This window comes from Drosophila erecta, unplaced genomic scaffold, assembly GCF_003286155.1.
Source record: "Drosophila erecta strain 14021-0224.00,06,07 unplaced genomic scaffold, DereRS2 tig00000000-arrow-pilon, whole genome shotgun sequence".
Taxonomy (NCBI): Eukaryota; Metazoa; Arthropoda; class Insecta; order Diptera; family Drosophilidae; genus Drosophila; species Drosophila erecta.
In genome coordinates, this window is record NW_020825194.1 from 25,979,332 (window position 1) to 25,996,567 (window position 17,236).

Consider the following 17,236-nt stretch of genomic DNA (forward strand, 5'->3'; position numbering starts at 1 on the left):
CATTTGGAAAATTAGAAATGAAAATTTAATGGAATTTTCACCAACTTCCACTGCGTTTCCATACGATTTTTTCTTGCTCCGATGATTGCGAAGAGGTCAAACACGAAGTGAAGGTTGAAGCATATAACCAATACAATGCCGATGCTACAGGGATGATATGAGGATAATTGAGATTGCTCCCATTAGTGAAACAAATTAGTAATGCAAATGAGGAAATACAGCGAGTTAAGAGTTTTTTCACATAAAATCAATTCTTTCCAAAAAATAACGTACACCTAATATTTTAGGTCCTGATCATGTTAAACGTCACTACAAAGAGTAATATAAAGAACATATCGTTTCTAATTAGGTTTATATGTACCTATTTTTTCAGTTCCTATAGGAAAAACTTGATAAGTATGAACTGAAATCATAAAATGGATACTAAATGGATAACAAAATATCGATTTGGCGGTAACAAAAACTACATTGACAATGGCCAGGTCTTACTTTATAGTTTTATTTGCTCGTTTATTGACGCCGGAAATAGTTTATAAGCTCATCAGTCATTCGGTTTATGCAGTAAATTCTCGAAAAATTAACATTTATTTCTACAACAGTGGCAATTAACGCTTCCCCTCTATTTACGCGACCAGCCAAGTTTTTCCAACGTCTACTATTCCTTTCCACTTCATAACACGTTTTTAATTACCCATTCTCGCAGAAAGGACATTCCGAGGGTGGTAATAGAAAGGAGATGGTGTTGTGGGATGACAACTATACTCGCCGTGCTGTACAACGCGACTTGAAAACAATTAAAAACATCGTAATTGTCGCATTAATGTTTTTCTGATCACATTTTCGCTCTGGCTCTGGCTCTTCGCTCTGAAACCGGCCAAGGGCAGAGCAATAAAGGACACAGCAAGGACTCGGCACGCACACTAATACGAGCGCAATAAAATTACACAAAATTCGAATTAAAGTCAACTAGCTGAAGTGCCTTCACCGAAATGTATTTAACTGTCAAAAATCATGCACACTGCCCGACGACAGCCCGAATCTGCCTCATTCAAAAATGGAAAAAAGTTTTCGGTTCGGAGAAGCGGCTGGTATTCAATTTGAACGTGTTCCCGTGGCCATAAAACATGGCCGGGGTCTGTAGTTAATGGCCCATCCGATGGTCTAGCTGGACTAGCTTTGAATCATTAAACGCACTTGCGGCATCGACGAGGAGGCGTTTGGCGAGCTATTCCTCCAATATTCAGTGACCAACAGTCGCCGGTCTAATGGATTTAAAGATTCTGCATTGGAACACGAAAAAAGCGGCGTTTTTTTAGTTTACACGGATTTATGGCACATTTTTAAACCTAATGGGTTTTATATATATATTTTTAAGGTAACTGATGTCTAACCTAACTGCTTTGTAAAGTCTGAAATTAAACCTAAAGTCACAACAATTTTCAGACTTTCAGTGATGAACGTTTTTTCTCCTTTTTTGTTCAACATCAACAGTTGATGTATATTGGAACCAATTTCAATACATTTCATACTCGCTCTTTTTATTTAATTGCAATCATTTTAAATACAGAGGCATTGAAAAGATTAAGACGAATTCTTCGGTACAGCAATAATAGTAAAATCACAGGTAAAATTATTGTCCAAAGTGCATCAAAATTGGCTTAAATCGAAGGTCATTTGACCTTAAATGGGTTCCATTGAACTTTTGACCTACAAATCGGGCACTCATTGCCTAAAAGTTTTTTCTTTGAGGCAGAGTAACCTAATTTTTACAAATCGGGCCTCATTGCCTAAAAGTTTTTTCTTTGAGGCAGAGTAACCTAATTTTTAGTCAAATGATGACATAAAATATATTTCTTAGGCGATAAAACCGAAATATTTTTTTCTTGGTGTAGGGATATCTTTTTTCTGGGTGTAGGTCGTCCCGCGAATTCTTTGTTACAGTAGTAATAGTAAAATCATAGGTAATCATTGAGCATCAAAATTGGGTTAAATCGAAGGACATTTGACCCTAAATTGGTTCCATTGAACTTTTGACCTACAAATCGGGCCTAAAAGTTTTTATCTTTGAGGCAGAATAACCTAATTTTTAGTCAAATGGTGACATAAAACCGAAATATTTTTTCTTGGTGTAGGAATATCTTTTTTCTGGGCGTAGGTCGTCCCGCACACAGTTAATATATTTCATTCTTAATGAGAATTGTTTCACTTTTCCCATTCCCTCTGTGGGTGCCTATGTGTGCCGCATTAAATGTAATTACCACAACATTTTTCATAGCTCAGTCAAGAAGAGAAGGACAGCAACCACGCAATGAGGAATCCTTGCTGGAAGGACCCATGCCGATGGCGAAAATCTCTTTAAGGGACTCGGCGTCGTTCGATTGGCAAGACAGCCCATTATGGCACAACCAGCTCCCCTTTGACCTTTCCCTTACATGCACGTATGTCAAAGGGAATTCTGCTTCTTGTGTATTTCTCATTAAAATTAAGCAACCATTATGGAGGAAACGTGCCCATCCGTTTGCTGGACCTGGTAAATAATTTATATCATGTAAACTCCGTTCGGTTCCCCATTTTGTTGAATTCCGTTCTGCCTGCTGCGCTTTATTTATTTAGTATTTTAACAGCTTCATTAACTACAATTACATTGTCTTGGCCAGCTCTTGGTGTTTTTTCCATGTTCTCCTTTCTTATTCGGTCTCATTAACTGGTTTCTGCTGGTTTACCCCTTGTACTGGGATTTAAAAATAATTTAACGCGGCGAAATTGCTGTCTGATAATGCAAATGAAAATTATGAGCCATTACTGCAGTCGGTTACGATGCTTTTGCAAGTGAATGTGGAAATGTTTTGACTTCTGATAATCCCAGGAGATTACTTATGAGATTGAGTTGAACAAGATCGTAAAACATTTGTCAGATACGGCCGTCAGCCAATTTAAATTCCACAAATATTTTCACATCGAGCGGCGGAGCAACACAAACCATTTCGCTTTTGTTTGAATTGGAAATCCAAGGGCAGAGCTTCAATTGGGCGCCTACATCAAAAGTGACGTGTCTGCACTGAATGCCATTTCGGTCGAATTTTTATAAATCATTTGCCGTTTCCATGGCCTCTTTTTATGGGCAGAGCTCGTCGGCAGGCACAACCACAAAATACATTCATCAAATCCGCAGAGTCATTCATCATGGGCAATATATTTGACATTGTCAGTGATGGATAAATACTACGCACAGCGACTGCGAACGCCAAGGGATGGGTATGTGGATGAGATAGCGCTGGCAGCAGGACAACCGAAGGCAGGAGGTCCGGAGAACAGACAGGATAAGAAACACCGGAAGCACATGCTCGTCTGCATGCTGAGCTCCGAATTTTGCACGTTTCGATGCATGAAAATTGCCTTTAAATGAATTCGTTTTGGCCAGCTAAACAGCAGGTGTTTCGACTGCAATCCAATTCCGCTTGTAGGACTGATCTCTGGGCTGCCATCACAAATACTTTATTTCATACATGGCAAGTTGATTTATTAGTTTTACGCCCTGTTGTATACATAAAAGCAATGCACGGAATTACAGAGCTTGAAGTACAAGATGGAATTTGTAAAGTGTACAATTTATTTTACGTCTCTAAATTATTGTCCTTTATTAGGTGGCATTCGTCCTCCCACTGAACTCGATCTAAATGATTGCTGAAACTGGTTTCAACCAAGTGATTCGATTTTTAATATTGCAAATTGCCAATGTAGTGTGCCAATATACAGTGTTTATTATTTTACTTGAACACACAGATTAGAAATTATATGAATACAAGGTTCCAAAAATACGAGGCTGTGAAATCGCCAAGCTCGCGCAATATCTTAAAGCCGGAAAAACCGAGAGTTGGGGGATAATCAAAGTTAGTTGAACTGCATATTTTTTCCTAAGATGTCAACCGGCCGCAAAAAGTTTCCCATTTTCTTGTGTGTATTTGCGCAGCGAGAATGCTGGAAATATATTCGAAACGCAGGCCTGGAACTCAACGTCCTCTAAAAATTTCCCTGATTTCGTTCCATCTCCCCTTCCCAGGTTACCCCGCCCCAAAACCCTGAGAAATCATCGCTACTTGCTGCTCAACTTTTCTTTCACTGGTTTTTTGTCCGCTTTGCGTTTTCCGACGCGCTGCCACATTAATTTTACTTCTTATAAATCTCGCTAGATGGTCCAAAGGCCCTTCTAGATGGTGTGACATTAAAGATGTCGGGGCCTTAAAGTCGCGAGCTGCTGGGCCATAATTTATTTCCTTATCTCTTGAACTTGGGCCAACAGAATTTTGTTTGCCCGACTTCCAATTAGCGTCAATACTCTAATCGCTTTCGATTAATTTCAGTTTGATGCATGCCATTTTCCGCGCATTTTCCAAAATATGTAGATATTTTTCGCCATTAGCTGACAAATATTTACTGAACTGTAATTCATGCAACACTCCATGTATCTGTATACCCAATATATATACATATTATATATATTCGCTGCTCGGCTCTGACCACGTTTTGAACCTGGCTATTTTGGGTTGCATGTTTACACTGGCATGTGTATATAAATTCATATTGTCTAGTTAGCAAAAAATGAAGCATGCTTTTAAGAGTCGTTTAATTCTTGTTTGCTTCTGTAGCTGGGTGGAGTATTTTGTGTGGTTATTTCGCATGAAATCTTTTCAGAAAATCTAACGTGCTAACGGAACCGAAAATTTTACAAATTTTGAGGCCCACACTCGAATAACTGAAAATATTTCAAGCTACAAAAGTTACAATTTGATGTATTTTTTCAGCTACAGCATAAATTACTTAAATAATATAAGCTCTGTATTAGAAGTGTAACCACGAGCCGGCGTACAGCCCAAAAATAAATATTTAACATTCGCCTCTTAAAATAAACAAAGAAATCTAATTTAAACGCATTTACATGCAGTTGTTTTTGGATTTTTTCGCTCGTTGATCGAACCAATTTAACGATATCAAGCAACTTGGTCAAAGCTGAAAATAAAACATATTCCATAGCTTAATATATAAATGTATATCTGGTGTACACAATTGACAATTGTCACGCGGTAGAGTGAAGCTATTAAAAGTGGCCAATAAAAACTACATAATGCCGTTAGACAGTGGAAAAATATTGAGCAATAAAAGTCGCGCAAAGTCTAATGAAAACAAACAAAACTATAAATAAATTCGCGAACATAAAACTTCCGATTGGCAAAGCATTTAATAGAACAAATAAACATTTAAGTTTTATTTATACGCCAAGTACCACTTCCTCCCAACTTAATCATGTAAAAGCCAGGCACTGTGAGCGTTGGCCATGAAGTTGAAGTATATTATGTAACTGGGGTCGCTGCCAAGTAAAATGCACCAGAAACAGTTCTGGAAACCGCCACGAATTTGAGACCAAGACTGATAAGTTAAAGTCACTCAGCTCAGCCGGAAAAACTCACAAAGCATTTCCGAAAGCAACTGATGCCACATCTGCTTTTCATTCCACTGCAGTATTGCATTTCTTTCTTGTTATTCTTTTCGATTGACTTGTGGTTGGTGGATTGTATGGTTACAGATACAAATTGTTCTGGATACACATAGCTGCATATACAAATACACATATATGGGTCAGTCGGCCAAGGAACGGCGATTGTTTGCCAAGTCGAGTTGACAAAATGATTCTGCAGTGTGTATATGTGCGCTCTCTTGATTTTATGTGGTAAAACGAAAATTCAGTGCAAAGGACATGAAATTTATTGTGGTGTCAGCTTAATACCTGCAATCATAAACCTGAAACTCACACACGCGTATATAAAATAGCTTTGGCTATTCTCGTAATTATTGGCTGCCCGTAACTCAATTAGGTGACGTTGTTTCAATACTTTTAATAAAAACTAACTTGCTCAACAACAAGACATGTCGTAAAATGTACGGAAAAATGTTGCAAATTGAAAAATAAGCTTTACAACTTTACACCATAGTTTTATAAATCCATTTACCATTAACTGTGATACAGGGTCAATTGTGTTTAGCTATTGTTATACGATTCGTCAAGAGGTTTCCCAATGCGAGCAGACCCAAATCAAATGACTACTACTTCCCTGCCCAAAACATATCAAGTCAGGATGCCTCAACTATTAGGCTTAAACGGTTGTTTGTGGTCTCGGCGACCGTAATTATAAGTTAAGCCGCTATTAATTATGGCGCCCAATCGGGGCAGCAGGGGCATCCCTTCACTCTCGGCTCATATACACGCATAAGCCAAGGATACAAGGATACAAACACAGACATGAACAACCGGCTGCTGGCATCGGCTAATCGCTTCGACAGGCAAAAGTCGCATTCGGGGCGCAACCCAAACGAACCCGCAATTAATTTGCGAGTTCGGCATCAAATTTGCATGGATGTATGGGCTCTACCACGTGTGTGTGACCCGGTGATGTTGGTGTGCGTATGGAGAGCTTTCGCGGTAATTAGCAATAAATTTGGTTTTTGAAAAGGAATTGATTGAGCCACCAAGCTCCATTCCCGGCATATTGCGATAAATGCTGATGCATCACTGGCTATCATGTCACTCCATCCGAAAAATGTGTGCAGCCTTTGCAGCACTGAGCACTGAATTTAAGTTATTTCCTTTACTTTTCGTTCTAGCGAATCTCTGTGGTTATATTTAGAAAAAATCTTAGCTTTCCACAGGTGCAGGATATGCATCTTTTACAATGTGGGAATGCACTCCGTAATCATATAAACTGTTAAGCAAGCAAAACGATAAGAAGATATTTCATTAATAACCCAATAACCAAAGTATATCTGGCCATATATTTTAAAATATATTAGCTTATATATTTGTGTAGCCTCGAAGTCAGTATTGGCTTAAAACAAGCACTGCTTAAGTTCTTAATTAAATTAATACATATTAGACTTGTTTGCATCCAAAAAAATCTTAAGAATAGAGAAGTGCATTCGAATTTCATTGTGAGCTCTGGCATTTTCCCTAAAAAGATACCTCTGCTGTGCTACACTTTATGATTAGATGTTTTATGTAGTTTATTAATAAACCTACTTCCTGGAAACATCATTGTCTATTTGGTGCTGCGGGGCACCTGTCCTCACCAGACTTCGCCCGGATTCCGCCCTCTCCTCCAGCCCTGATCACCGCCTCCGCCAGCTGGGTGAACCAATTCCGAACGTAATCAAGCATATGGAGCCGAAACTCTCCGTCCTGGAGAACGGGATTGGAGAAGGCAAGAGGGAAGAGGGAAGAGGAAGGGGGGAAGTCGCGCATAAATCAATTTGAAATGAAACGTACACTTCGTGTACTTTGTCGCTACTTGTAGGCAGTCCCAGCCCTCGAACCCCGCACCAGATAGCCGGGAATCCGCGGATCGGCAACAATGTATCCGCGCAGCTCTACATAAATTTACCGTGGAAATCTGCATAAAATCAGCGCTAACAAGCAGCCGCCTCCGCAGCGCAAGCAGCCGACATCTTTTCCAGCTACACAGGGCTTTCCGTCTGACTGGGCCGGATGGGAATCGGTGTGGTGGGAGGACTGTGCCGTACAACGTCTCAATATTGCAATCTTGTCAAGGCCGTGAAATTGACTGAATGAAACTTACAAAACTGTCGACCGAGCCCAGCATTTGACGGAGTGCCAAGTTTGCCAGAGGAATTAACCATGTGTGGAGCATTGCAGTGTGCACTGAGAGAAATGTTCATATTCAAATATTTAGCAGGCATAGTATGATTTAACCATCTAAATATTTCGAAATTCCATTAAAGCCTGTTATGGCACAAACTAAAGTTTAAACGTTTTATTACTAGCACTTTCTTTTTAGTTGAGAAATAGTAGTGACTTTGTGTAGTTTCGTAATTTTAGTATATTTTAAAATCTAAAACGCCATTGGCATGACCAACGTGGGTGCAATTTCCAAGCGGAAAACCATTGCAACCGTAAGCAAATGGAAAGCGATATAAATTACGGTTTCATGGGCGGACCTTATCTGAATAGGGCCTTGGAATTGGGTGAAAACGTCGTTGTTTGCCCTGAGTCTGGTGCCTCTGACAGCAATCACTAATTGCCAATGCGGTGAGGAGGCCCGAGTTCCGAGTTCCGAGTTCCGGGGGCAGAATGGGTGACAACTTGTTTACAGACCATTGGATTCGGGGAGGATGCTGCCATTGGGAACTGGCCATCCGAGGCTCTTAACACTGCGGCTTGTTGACACGGAAACTGACTTAAGGTTAGCTGCTGCTGCCGTAATCCGAATGTAACACAAACTCCGCTGGCAAGTTTACGACAATTTGCAAAGTCATAAACTTGGCCCAGAGAGCAGAACACTCGACCAGAAGTCCATGGATACGGACTCTAAGTGGGACTGCCCCGGTGTCCCTGCGGCTGCAGGGCAAACAAACATATGGCGACTGGCAGCTGGTCCTCCTGAAGGATGTGGACTTTATGCTTATGCAAATTACCGCTCCTGCCGGAGAGTGCGAAATATGATCCGCACATAAACTTGGAAACGCAGCACTCCCAAGTAATTCCGATGGAAATAAATAGTTGAGCGGGCTAATAAAACAAAGGCGGCAATACATCAGAATTCCATTTGCCCAGCGAGACATGCAAAGCGAGTAGTACGGAGGCACTTGCAAATATGCATAATCCCAGTGTGCATGCCAAGATTTGCGTCCTCCGGATCGCGAATCTCGAAGTGTGAGTGCTCGAAAACAAGTTTGTCATTACCAGGACGGCCCCAGACAGAGATGAAGTTCTCCGTGTTTGCCCTGCCACTTCTTTACTTTATTCAGCTTGCTTTTTATTTCGTTAAGCCAAGGCTACATTTGCATTTGACAATTGCGCCCGTGTTGTAAAATTTGCTATGTACAAGCGCACAATGGGCCACAGGACTAAAAATTGCAGTTACAATTACAGTTACTTACAAATGTAAGGCAACAAGGCAGGAAAAGGTTCAAATTTAACGACACCACTTCATAAACAAATACTTTCGATGGTAATGTACTTTGAAAAACCGAAAAGCAGACAACTTTTGTTTTTTGTTAAGTATGTTCGGCTTCCAACTTCGATTTAACAATTAAAAATCTGTTAAGGCTAAAGGTAAATGTTAAAGAGCGGAATATCCACTGATTTGAAGACCATAGTAAGCGGATCCCCGGTAAAATGGCGAGTCCTGACACACTTACACAGGGAGGAAGTGGGCAGAGTGGATTGTGGGCGTGGACAGAGATGAATAGGGACTGAGCGGAAACTGGAATCGAGACACCGACTGGCAGATGCTAATCCAGTTGCGCTTTTGTGTCATTCGCATTGTCACATTTGCTGGGCCCTCGTTGATAATGGCCCCGGGCTTTATTGTTCCTCTGCAGCCAGACGAAGGACGCTCCGCCGGGAAACCCCCCAGTGTCCTCAGTACCATCAGTACCATCAGTACCGTCAGTAGCGCCACTGCGCCCACGTCCCTGTCACATTACACACACCACTTGGCAGAACTCATCTCATTAAGCTCTGCATGTGCACATGCTGAAGTTGTTCTTCAATTTGCGTTTGCTTTCAATCTACAAGCCAACTGACAAGCCAGCACAAAGCATTTTTAATATTCCGTTTCTACAGCCTTCAGCTGTGTTTTTAGTTTTGGAATTTGATGTTTTTACAAGCCCAAGTCTCTTATTTTCATCCACTAATGCGGATTACAGAGCGTTGGAGTTAGCAGACCTTTGGATTCGAAGAAAAGTTCTTTATTAAAAAGTTTACGTGCATGTAAGCTGTAAGTAAATGGCGCTTAAACACTTAAAATTGCAGCTAATTTATTTTGTGCGCACTAAAGATTTAGTTCCCTAACATTTTTGGCTAATGACTTAAGATTTATTTCGAATTCCAATACGTATAGTGTGGGTTTAACATCGAGAGCTTCAAATATATAATAAACGAATTACGGTAAGGCATATGTTTTCTTCCCGTGTTCAATCACAATTTTCGCCTTGAAATTGATGGAGCCAGGAGGTAATTTATTTATTTTGTTCCATATCAATCGCAACGAATGCGAAAATCTCCAGTGTGCAATTTCCATTTTACCAGAAGAAGAGCAGCAAATGAAACAATCTTCGGGACATAAAAAACTATCTGACCATATATCTGGGGTTATATGCGAACACACATGGCATCAGCAATTACACGGCATCCAGGCCTTTTTACGATATCTTACTTATTTGCCGAAGCGGGTCAACGCTGCGGCTACTCAATCAATATTGGCTTTTCCCCCGCACACAGCATCGCATTACGTATACGTATGCTACGTATGCGAGCGTCTATGTATTATGGGCCTTCTGTTTGCTGGCCAAACATCAGACCCATCGGAGCCCGCCCGGGCAAGAACAACATCGAATGGAAGTGAAATGAACAAATATTCCGACTCGGACAAATAAATTAAATTAAAATGTATACAAACATAAATTATTTAGAGATAATGTACTGAGGTCAGTCGACCGGCTAACAATAACCAGCAGTCAGCAAGGAGCAGACGCAGACGTAGCCACCGCAATAAATGCAATAAAACCAAATTCAATTGGCGGCCATAACGAAATAGAAGAAGACAAAGTGGAAGGAAAAGCGTAAGGAGTGGGTGGCTGAAGTGGGCGGTGGTTAGTGGACAAGGCCAGCAAACAAAGACAAATAAGCGAGCGGCGGAATGAGTCCCAAAAGTGAATTCCAAATAAATCACCGGGAATGAGAGCCAAAGTTGCCTAGTAGCCCGTTGGAGGTTGGAGTTTGGAGGTTGGAAGTTGGCCTGTTTCGCCATTTGTTTTTCAGCTGTTGTACATTTCACTTTGTGTGTTTTCTGGTTTAGTGACTTTGACCTGGTAGCAGAAATTGAATTGTTGAATTTATTGAATTGTCTCGCCGAGAAAAATGGTTATTAACTGTGAGTACTTCCGTGCAACTTGCTGACTTTCTCTAAGTTTAAGCCTTCGAGATTCCCTGGTACAAATATCGTGTTCCTTCGTCATTTATTTGAATTTGTTTATCGTGTTGCTCCTGCACATTTCATTGTGTGCAGTTGCCGATTATGTGCGTCCGAACAAAACATTGAAATATTTAAGTAAATTTTACACCCTGCCGAGCTTTCCTTTCCAGCTCTTCAATATAAGGGTTTTATGCCATTTATTCCATTTTTGGAAAATATTTGTGCGATGCATCTGCTTGAAAATGTTCCATTTTTCCCATTTTACAGCAAAAAGTGAGGTAAGTAGCTGGCATAAGCTCCTTTTTGCGATTGTTGCAGCAGAAACTTATTTAAATGCAAAACACCGAGACACAGAGCACTGCCATCGAGTGCGAGTCCCTTTCGTATTTTCGTATCCTTCTTTTGCAACTAAATCTCGAAATTTTTGCATTACATTTGCCTGTATTCAATTTGAATGTCAAAGTGTGCGCTCAGACACATTTTGCTGGGAATTGTTCTTGTAAGTCCAGGCTTATCATGCGCCCCTAAAAGTTTTTGCTTTAAAAATAAAACACTGAGCACGCATTGATTTTATTCGGCATTCTTCTATTATTTTATGTAATGGCATGTACACCGGTTCCTGAATAACTGTAACTAAGCCCTGAGTTCATTTAAGTTTGACCAAGAGGCATTAAAACTGCATTGAACTTCAAATCGATACAAGCATGTATAAAATAATACAGCACAACGTGTTCTCACGGTTAACTTTTCATGAAATTTTTGATTTTCTTTTGCCGTCTATGTTATGTTTTTCTATCAGCCAACATAATTATTAATCGATGCATTTCGGTGAGTTTTGCATCAGTGAACTCTTATTTATTTATTACTCGGAACATATTCAGCGGGACAACTGTCTGCCGGAGGTTTTTCCTGATGTAACTCCGTCTTTCTTGACGTCCTAGCAGTCGTCCTTGAAGGACGTGGAGTGGGCAGTTCAAGTAAAGACGAAGTGCTCACCAAGTTCATAAAATATTCAGCTGCACTTTAGCCAACAAACTGCCGCTAAGAAGTTGCCTGCAATAATGTTATTTTCCCGGACGGAGTCCGTAGTCCGTAGTCCGGGTCCGGGTCCGGGTCTGGGGTCCGGAGTCCAGATGCCTGCTCCGGGCGGAAGTGGCGGTGGGTGGCTCGCGGAAGTGGTGCCAAATGGCAGATTAAAACGGTGTTAAGTTGCGGCTGACGGAGATTTCACTTGCGGCAGTCAGGTGCTTAAGATTACGCAAAGCGAATAAATAAGCGGAGCCCGCAGGGGATAAGCGACCGCCTACCTTATCCAGTACCCGCAGGACCTGGTACGCATTCCAACTCCTTTTGGTCGAGTTAAGTTATGTGTCCTTGTGCAATGAGGTAAATGCCTGGCAAGGTCCTGGCACTTGGCCCTCACCACTTGGCACTAATTGCGCTGAAAAAGCGAAACGATTCCGGGCGGCTTTGTTCGAACATTTAAATGAAAACTCCAAACATGTGACACCCCATTCATGTATGCAGCTCTGAGTCCCGAACGGAAGGGGCACATCGGATTGTGAATGGGCCTACGCTAGTTCCATGGCACTGGAAGAAACCCGGCTCTTTGACATAAATACAGAAGTTACTAAGTAATTAAATCGATGATTGAATATTTTTAATTAATTCTGTAAACACTTGCACATGTGGTTTTTTAAATGCCTTTTTTCCCCGGCAGGTGTGACCATTCTGTCTACTTTGGAGCCCATTTCTAGTGTAAACATTTGTGTTTCTGTGTACAAGGAACAAGGGCGAAGGTGTCGCCTGAGCCACGTCACTTGCAGGATAATGTTTGATGCTGAAGGACACGAGGGCCTGAATGCTAAAACGTCGTTGGCATTCGGTTGTGTAAACATTTTAATTTCTGTTACTGCTAACAAATGTGCAGCCAGGTCCTGAGAACTGGAGCCAAAGAACCGCAGCACGAGAGGCAAAGCAGCAGCAGCAACGTCACCTTCCTGTGGTCCACACTACAAGTTCCGTATCCGCCATGTGGACCATGGTCGACCGAAATGCCTTTGTCCCCTCACGCCCCCTCACTCGCCCCTCCGCAGGACATGCCCAAGACAAGTGCTGATGTTGGCCATACAATGCTCTGAATTTGCAGCTTCAATTTCAATGGGAAAACGGATGTCGGCGTTGTGATAAATTGCGGGGCTGGATGGCAACCAAAAACCAGAACTCGCCAAGGGAATAATCAGGTGCGATCTGATTTGATTTGGTTATTGCTGTTTCGGCCCTCACACTCACGACTCACGTTGCCATCGCCAGGAGGCCGGGAAAGGACTGCGGGGGTCCTTGGGCAGTGTATGAAATCTGAGGCCTTTGTACATTTTTGCTGCAGTCTCAAAATGCCGTTTATGCTGCATGCCTGGACCCACTCGCTCACACTCGCTCGCACTCGCTTGCAGGCGGGGAATATGTTTTTGTTCATTTTATGGCCTTTCTGCTGCCATAAACACCACCAACCAACACCTCATCCCAATCCCCCTGCACTCCCCGCGTCGTCACTCTTTTCGTGCACGGCTAAAGTGCAAAAAAGAGAAGACATTTGAAAACCGCATTTGGTTTCAACAACGCACAAGCACAGCCACGGTATCTAATGTTTAGATGTGTTTGCATATAATATTTATAAAACAGAGGAGGGGCGATGGCTCTAAGCTTTTTGCAAAAATATCAGATATGCATTTCAAGGATACAATTACAAAAGCAAGCCCCACAAAGCCCCACAGCAGCAGAACCGAAAACAGAAGCACAACCAGAACCAGAACCAGTAGCAGTAGCAGAACTTTTGCAGTTACTCATCCTCATTGTACAATTAATGTTGAAATTTGAATTTTAGCAACCGAAGGAGGAACGGAAGAGGCGCCAGTGGTTGCCATTCGCCTTCATTTGGCTGACAGTTTATTATTTTTAATGAGGCGTATTATAATCAAAATGCCACAGCCGCACTCATACATTTCAGAGCTGAAAGAGAAACCGTTTGTTAGTTGCCGCTGATTTTGACAGCGAAATTAAAAGCAATGACAACGGCCATTAAAATATTTATGTTAAACTGAATTGCGCGAAATATAAAAACTCAGCTTCTCGGAAAAAAAGCCTGAAGGTCGCTTCAATGCAAATTGCGGTATCTTTCCAAAGGGTGAAAAATGCTCTTGATGCGTAACTGCTAAAATTTATGTGAAAGAAATTCTTTGCTCCACCAACAAAAATATTTACCCAGAAAGTTTCGCACCATAAATTAATACTCAATGTGGCGTTAGGTAAGTGCAATGACATTTATTATAATTTAGCAGGCAGCAAAGAACAAACAAAATGGGCATAAGCGAACAATTCCATTCGAAGTTTGGGTACTCTTCTAAAAAATTTCAAGAAATATTGCCTAAAATGGAAATCTCACGCAGCAAATGTGCAGAAAATAAAGTCACTTTGGAGATATTTTTTAAGGGACTAACCAACTAATTTCAAAACATAAATTTGGTCAAATTTTATATTAAACCTAAGCCAGCTTCTATATTTCTGCTTCTACATTTATGAAAGCAAACTGCACGAGGACAAACACTGCCAAATATATTCATGAATCTTGGTAAATTTTTAAGTATTTTTGTAAGGAGCCTTGAACTTTTCCTCCTCAGTTTGGACGCAGACCTCTCCATGTCGGGGTACCGAGAATCCAGTAAACATGGGCCCGCATACAAGCCATTTGATCTTGAGCAAACAATTCGAGCGGGTCAACAAGGAGTACACGACGATTCCAGGCGGCCTGTGACCCCAAGGCAATCCGGCCGAGAACAGTGTGCGGCTATTATCCTTTGACCAGTGGCCCTAACCATAAATTGGCCACATACCCCAGTCCAGCGGGCTTACTACGCCTGACCGCCGATATGAATGTTGGCCAGAAGGACTCTCCGGCCAGTGTGTGTGTAGTCCCATCAATATATCACTCGAACAGCGTCAAGGAAGCAGCTTCGACATGCACAAACGCCAAAAAGGAAAAATAATAATTTGCCATCCATTAGAACATTTATAAACAAAGGATATTGGCAGGAGCAGGAGCAGGAGCAGCAGCGGGCGCAGAGGGTGACAAGGTATTAGGGCACACGTTATGGGGCTCATTGAATGTGTCGCCAAAGATTTAATGGAGCACGAGAATGATGGCAGCCAAGGTGAAATTGCTCGGACCACGTCCACTGACCAAACACAATAAATCATAAAAGGGAGTCTGCCATTGGGTTTATTGATATTGCATGTCGCTGTTTCTGTATTATGATTATACACTCGCGGCAACGACTTTTTCTTGTATAATTTCTTGAATTAAGATGGAATTTAGTTCGGCAATCGGAGGAAAAAAGTATCAAAGGGGTATGTTTTTGCCTAAATATGTCTTTAGGTATTTTTTTTTAAAAGCCTGTGCTTATTACTTCGGCTATTAATATATTTATTCGCGGCAGGCACGAGGGCATTAATATTAATCAAGTTTACGCTCAATCCCAACTGTCCAATCATATGTGCGTAGAGCGGTAGCTACGAGAACTGATGATCATCGGCTGGATGGTTGGATGGGAAAAGTTTTCCGCCGCCTTATTGACTTTCAGCTGTGGCCCTATCAATACATTTTCTTGTGCACAAAAGTTTCACAACTTACTGGCTTCGGACAGATCGGACAGCTTGTCCTGCTGCCAACTAAATTATGATAATTTGTTTTTTTATACACCCACTGCATTGGCCATAACTCACAACTCATAACTAGCGGGCGAGGCGAAGGTTCTTCCAGCTTAGCTAGATTACGTATACGCAGTGTGGACAGTGGACATAAAACGTGACGCTCCACATACCGAGTCGCATCATTTACAGCATTTAGTCAAATGAAAAACGAGTGCAACAAATCACCAGAAGGAAACAGGCGCACTTTCTGGCCACCAGTTAGCAGCTGACAAATTGCCCCTCGGCCTGAAGGGGGAGGGGCTCAAATTGTTTATTTGGTTTTCATGTCGCGCATGTTAAATGCAAATTATTCAGAGGCACTCTCAGCCTGCGCCGCCACCTCCAAAGCCGCACGATTGCACATCAAATTATTTTCGCATTAAAATTGGTATATTATAATAAATTATTGCTATTGGCATATTTCTAATTTTTAGAACCCAGCCGTAAAATTACTACACATTTATCAATGTTAGATGGGATAGGAAATTTTGATAGGAAAGCTAAGAAAGTTAAAAAATACTCATTGTTTTTTTATACCCTTTATACCTTTATTTTTTTTTTTTATACCTTTTTTTTATATATTTTTAAGACAACGCGAGGCATTTTTACAGTGCCTGCCTATGGCTTAGCACACGAATTCTGCGCATTGACCCACGACTTCCACGAAGTCCCCACCTTACGTGTAATTCCTGGCATTTGCTGTATGTACGTTGCCTCGTTTTTATTTTACAAATACGCTTCACGCGATTATGCAAATTCAGTGAACAACAAAGGATCAAGCGGAACGAGGAGCCCGGCTTGTTAGGCATTCGAAAGGTCACTTAACTTAACTTAACGCTTGACGTGAACCGCGACTCGTATGAATAAATTTGCAATTTGAATTGAGCTCTGAGTTTCGAATTTGGGCTGGCAAAGAGGTGACTGCGCGCCGCTCAATCATCGCTTATAGGGCTTAATTTAATAGAATCCCGCATAACAATGAAAATAATAATAAAGTGTCATTTGGCTGGCTCCCAAGTCCCTGGCGGGTTATATATGCCAGCTGGGAATGTGTGCATTATGTGCATTTGATATATTTCTTAATAAAAATATCACGCAAGTCCGACGCTGTCACCCGAGCACCCGCACACAGGCAGCCAGTCTCCTGGAATCCGGCTGCAGACATCCTGCTGGATGGCCTGGGTTGCGGAGCTCATGTGTCGCTTTGGAAATGAAAAATGATCAAAGTGAGTGTTTGGCTCAAAGCGGAAAAAGTGCTGCACCAGCAGATGCTGCCCTGCTGCCTTCATATGGGAAAGGGACCTCGCCGCATCGCCTGGGACATCATCAGTGGGTAGTGGCAATTTTTAGCAGCTCCCCTGAGCCAGGACATCTGTGGATGTCCATTGGGCGGGATGTCCACTCAGTTAATGCGGGCAAACAAAGCAGCGCCAGCTGGATCGGGCGACATCAGTTGGGGGCGTGTCACATCTGCTAAACCAAAGTAATCAGCAGATGCAGTGCAA